Raw genomic sequence first — 6,331 nt, 5'->3', positions numbered from 1 at the left:
GATATCCAAGATGCCAACACCAAGTTGTGCGTGGAACTAAAAGATGTTCGCGCCCAACTGTCGGATTCTGTTAAGGAGAATCGGTGGCTTCGACGCGGCATATTTAGTAAGTGCTTGAACGAGCTTTGAAAAAGAGTTCGGCGAGGAAGCTGGCTGACAGAGTTATGTCTGTAGGTATGCTAACATGACTTCCTGTCGAGGAGATGCCTAGTTGAACGGGTGATCTTCTTCCCGAGCTCGCGCAGTTGCACGAACGAGTTCGGCAGGTGATGCAAGGCGTTGCCCAGGCCTTGCGTCCGTCCGTCTCCATACATGAAGGCCTTGGAGAGCTTGCAGAAAAGTTGAAGGGAGCATGGCGGCGTTTCCAATTATGGAAGATACCGGCTTGCCGTTAGGTAGCCATGGAAGCTTGGGAAATGGTGAAGACACGGTACACGAAGGCTGACCCGAACCACATGGCCGAAGTCGGACCTGTGGGGCCTGACGACAAGGAGATCCCTGTGAATTTAGTGTACGGCCAAGTATAATTGGCCGCAAAGTATTCCCAACAGGACTATAGACTAGACAGCCTATTGGAGGGCATTGAAGAGGAATTCAACCAGTCAAATTGACTATGTAATTGTAAAGCGACATATATGATGTCTTCTAGCCGGATTGTAGATCGTTTTTCGTGGCGGACCTTTTCGCTTCAACCTCGGGACCCGACAATCCGGAGTGTATCCGAATACCCTCTCGGTTATATGAGAACCGGGGCATGCGTGCAGACCAGGCGTAGGGGTCATTAGTGCTTTATCAGACAAGTGCCCAACTAGTTATGTTATATTACATGGGTACTAAGAAACATCTTCCAGAGAGAATAGTTTCGTTAGGGGTTCCTTTCCCTGGGTAGGCATGCCCTAAAGTGCATGTCTGGACTGCGACAAGAAGCACAATAAAAACGTTTGGGGGCAGATATGGTTAATAAATAAAAGTCATCTTTTGTTCACCAACCGAATATTCTCTTAAGAATGCTAGCTTTCGGCTTCACCCAGTCTGAGGTACACGTTCGGCTGACCCAGCGGTAACAATCGCAGAGGTGCTCCCCTTATGCCCTAGCTGAATTAACGGGAACGTAGGGCATAAATACAAGAGCTAGACAACCCAGCTTGGCCAAAACTTAAGTCATATCGGTGCATATAATGGTGAAAAAAGGTGCATGCGGAAGTATAACACATGTGTTGGGCGTGATGCCCAGGTAAATAATTTAAGCTTCTGTGAAAGAAGCCCCCGGGTGTAGATAGTACGGCTAGCACCTCTGTAATGTACAAGTGAGGCACAAGGTGACCCTTGAAGGCCTAGAGGAATAAAAGAAAGAAAGGGAAACAAGACAGACGACGCATGTGCAGAAAATGGACAAAGGGAGGGGACTAACATAAAGTCCGGTGCTAGGCGTAGAATCTTCGGAGCCTGGCTGCATTCCATTGGTTCGGCTCGAGTCGACTAGTCGATGCATCCCGCAGTCGGTACGCTCCGCCAGTCAGAACTTGGTCGATGATGAAGGGACCTTCCCATTTGGGCTCTAGCTTGTTCTTTTTCATTGGCAGCCGGAGAACTAGTTCGCCAACGTTATAAGTTTTGGCTCGTACTTCTCTGCTTGGTATCTGCGAGCCTGTTGCTGGTAAAATGCGGAGCGGGCTTTGGCTATGTCGCGCTCTTCCTCCAAGGTGTCTAGACTGTCCTGCCGATCAAGCTCGACCTCTCTTTCTTCATACATGCGCACTCGAGGTGAGTCATGAATTATGTCACAGGGCAGGACTGCCTCTGCGCCGTACACCATAAAAAATGGTGTGTATCCAGTACTACGATTCAGCATGGTCCACAGCCCCCAGAGTACGGAGTCGAGCTCCTCTACCCAGTGCGTGTCAGACTCTGTTAAGGAGCGCACTAGTCTGGGTTTAATGCCGCTCATTATCGAGCTTGATGCCCATTTGGTTTGTGGGTGGTAGACTGAAGCATAATCGAGCTTGATGCCCATTTTGCTGCACCAGAGTTTTACCTCGTCGGCCGTGAAGTTTGTGCTGTTATCAGTGATGATGTTGTGGGGGACACCGTAGCGATGTACAACCCCGGATATGAAATCTATCACTGGCCTGGATTCGGCTGTTTTAACCGGTTTGGCCTCTATCCATTTGGTGAATTTATCCACCATGACCAATAAGTATTTTTTTTCTTGTGGGTTCTACCTTTAAGGGGTCCAACCATGTCAAGCCCCCAGACCGCAAAGGGCCATGTAATGGGCATTGTTCGGAGGGCGGTGGGTGGCATATGGCTTTGATTTGCAAAGAGCTGGCAACTGGCCCAACGCTGGACTAAGTCCTGTGCGTCTGCCCGGGCCGTTGGCCAATAGAATCATGTACGGAAGGCCTTGCTCACAAGAGCCCGGGCTGCGGCGGGATGACCGCCGAGTCCGTCATGAATTTCTGCCAAAAGGTTCTGTCCTTCCTCTTCGGAGATGCACCGTTGAAGGACTCCGGTAGCGCTTTTTTTGTACAATTCTCCCTCATGGACCCTGTAGGCCTTTGATCGCCGCACTATGCAGCGTGCCTCATTTTGGTCCTCCGGGAGTTCCTGTCTAGTTAAGTAGGCCAGGAATGGTTCTGTCCACGGGGCAATAATAGCCATTATTTCGTGGGCTGATTGTGTTATTTCGGTGGCGGAGCCTCCGATTATGTCAGAGAGTTCGGTATCGGGTATTTTGGCCGGGTCCGGACTACTGTTACCGGTGTCCCCTTCCCATGCTACGGATGGCTTGAAAAGCCTTTCCAGAAAAATGTTGGGAGGGACCGCGTTGTGTTTTGCGCCAATGCGGGTGAGGATATCCGCCGCCTGATTGTTTTCCCGAGCCACATGGTGAAATTCGAGCCCCTCGAACCGGGCTGACATTTTTAGGACGACATTGCGATAAGCGGCCATTTTTGGATCCCTGGCATCAAAGTCTCCATTTATTTGGGATATTGCAAGGTTTGAATCCCCACGCACCTCTAGGCGTTGAATGCCCATGGATACTGCCATCCGGAGACCATGTAGAAGGGCCTCATATTCGGCTGCATTGTTGGAGTTCGTATACATTATCTGCAGTACTTATTGAACGGTGTCTCCTATTGGGGACGTCAAAATGACGCCAGCCCCCAGACCAGCCAACATTTTGGAGCCGTCGAAGTGCATGATCCAGTTTGAATATGTGACGTACTCTTTAGGGAGTTCGTCTTCCGTCCATTCAGCGATGAAGTCAGCCAAAACTTGTGATTTAATAGCTCGCCATGGCTTGTAAGTTATGTCGAACGGGAGGAGCTCAATGGCCCATTTGGCAATCCGACCCGTCGCGTCGCAGTTGTTTATAATATCGTTAAGTGGTACTTCCGAGGCTACCGTTATCGAACACTCTTGAAAGTAGTGTCGCAGCTTCCGAGATGCCATAAATACCGTGTACGCTATCTTTTGATAATGCGAGTACCGTGATTTGCATGGAGTAAGGATAGTGGACACGTAGTAAACCGGCTTTTAAATGGGAAATTTGTGTCTGTCCACTTCTCGCTCGACGACAAGCACTGCGCTTACCACTTGATGAGTTGCCGCAATGTATAATAGCATTGGTTCGCCAATGTTTGGCGCGGCCAGGACTGGGTTTGTTGCCAACATGGCTTTTATTTCGTTGAGTCCAGCCGTGGCGGCATCCGTCCACTCGAAGTGTTCGGTGCGCCGGAGGAGGCGATAAAGGGGTAATGCTTTTTCTCCCAAGCGGGAGATAAAGCGGCTTAGAGCCACCACGCATCCAGTTAGTTTTTGTATTTGTTTGAGGTCTGTTGGGGTAGCCAATTGTGACAACGCTCAGATTTTGGCCAGATTATCTTCAATACCTCTACTAGAGACAATGAATCCCAGGAGCTTTCCTGCTGGTACGCCGAAGACGCATTTTTCCGGATTGAGCTTGATGTCATATGGGCAGAGGTTGTCGAATGTGAGCCTCAAGTCGTCTACTAGAGTTTCGACATGCTTGGTTTTAATGACCATGTCATCCACGTATGCCTCCACTGTTTTGCCGATCTGGTTTGCCAGGCATGTCTGAATCATGCGCTGATATGTTGCACCGGCGTTTTTTAGCCCGAAGGGCATTGTGTTGAAGCAGAATGGGCCGTATGGTGTGATGAATGCCGTTGCGGCTTGGTCTGGCTCTGCCATTTTGATTTGGTGGTAGCCGGAGTATGCGTCGAGGAAACACAATGAATCGTGTCCTGCGATAGCATCAATGATTTGATCGATGCGGGGGAGGGGGAAGGGATCCTTTGGGCAGGCCTTGTTAAGGTCCTTAAAATCGACGCACAAGCGCCAGGATTTTTCCTTCTTTGGTACCATCACCAGGTTTGCTAGCTAGTCCGGATGTTTTATGTCTCTGATGAATTAGGCCTCCAATAGCTTGGCTAGTTCCTCTCCCATGGCTTGTCTTTTAGGCTCGGAGAAACGTTGAAGAGCCTGCTTGACTGGCTTGAATCCTTTTAGGATATTTTGACAGTGTTCAGCCAACCTGCGTGGGATTCCTGGCATGTCTGAAGGGTGCCAGGCAAAAATGTCCCAGTTCTCGCGTAGGAACTCTCATAGTGCGGCGTCAACATCAGGGTTTAATTGTGCCCTGATGGAAGCTGTTTTGTAGGGTCCGTTGGATGGACTTGGAATTTGACTATTTCGTCCGCCGGCTTAAAGGAGGTGGACTTGGATCTTTTATCGAGTATCACGTCATCCCTGTTCACCATGGAGCGCAGTGCAGTTAGTTCTTCGGTCGCTAGGGCTTCGGATAGTGCCTCAAGGGCCAGTGCAGCTGTCTTATTTTTGGCGCGGAGTGCTATGTCCGGATCACTAACAAGAGTGATGATTCCGTTGGGCTCGGGCATTTTGAGATTCATGTACCCGTAATGGGGTATGGCTTGGAAGATTGTAAATGCCTCCCGCCCTAGTAGAGCGTGGTATCCACTGCTGAACGGGGCCACTTGGAATGTAATTTCTTCGGACCTGTAATTATCCGGCGTGCCGAATACCACGTCTAATGTGATTTTTCCGGCGCAGCATGCTTCCCGACTGGGGATGATTCCTCTAAAGGTTGTGCTGCTTTGCTTAATGCGGCTCCAGTCTATTTCCATCTTTTGAAGAGTTTCCTCGTAGATGAGGTTTAATCCACTACCGCCATCCATGAGTACCTTGGTGAGTCGAAAGCCGTCCACGATTGTACTGAGGACCAGTGCGGCTGGTGCTCGGGCTGTTCAGAATTTAGGTTCGTCACTGGCATTGAAGGTGATAGCCGTGTCGCTCCAAGGAATTGTTTCTGCTATGTGGTAGATTTCGGACATGCTGCAGAGTGTTCGCTTCCGTCTTTTATTTGACGCGAAGGTCTCAAAGACCGTTAAGACCGTACTGTTGTCCTCGGGGTGGTGCTCTGTGGTTTTTGGGAGGAGTAGATCCTCACCACTTTTGGCCACCTGCCGGAGTATCCAGCATGCTCTAAGGCTGTGCGTTGGTATCACATCTGTTGTACTATGAATTTTGCAGGGTCCGTTGAGCCATCCCTCCAGTACGGTTCCTTGTCCCGTAGAGGGCTTTTGCTTTTTGGTAGTGAACCCAGGTGTATTGTGATAATGCACCCTTTTATTTCGGACTGGGTTTGTATTCAGGGCCGGATTATCCCAAAAATTTATTTTGGTTTTCCAAGCGCTTTCCATCGCACAGTACTTTCGCACTATGGACACCAAGTCGGCAAAGCATGTAATTTCGCGACGACTTATGGCGTTGAGGATTCCCTTGTCCGTGCAATTATTGCAGAAGAATGAAATTCCGCCTTCCTCGCGGCAGTCCTTTATCCTGTTCTTGACCAAGAGGAATCTGGCCCAGTAATTTTGTACTGTTTCTTTGGGCTCTTGCCTAATTTGGGATAGATCGCGTATGTTTGGGTGGGTGGGTGGAATTGAACCCGAATCCTCACCCGATCTGAGGCTCAGTGGCCAAGGAGTTTCCGAACTCGAAAGCTTGGATTCTTGGACGTTTTCTGGTAAATCTAGCCCGCTGCCTGATTCTAGGTTCAGGCTTTGAGTGACGTCCTCCCCTCCGCGGGTATCCGGTTTGGGGGGATCGGGAATCCGGACGTCGCTAGTCCTTAAGATAGATGAAGTTTTGCCGCATTGTTCTTCCACCACTGCAACGTGATGGGTGACCTGGGGAGAGTTAATTTCTCTTAGATCGGGTTTAGGCCCAATCTTATCATAGTCTGTAGCGACTCCCAGGGCGGCGATACGATCCAAGAGCTTGT

Source organism: Triticum dicoccoides, chromosome 5A (assembly GCF_002162155.2).
Source record: "Triticum dicoccoides isolate Atlit2015 ecotype Zavitan chromosome 5A, WEW_v2.0, whole genome shotgun sequence".
NCBI lineage: Eukaryota > Viridiplantae > Streptophyta > Magnoliopsida > Poales > Poaceae > Triticum > Triticum dicoccoides.
The sequence above is the reverse complement of the archived record's forward strand: the minus strand, read 5'-3'. Positions refer to the sequence as shown.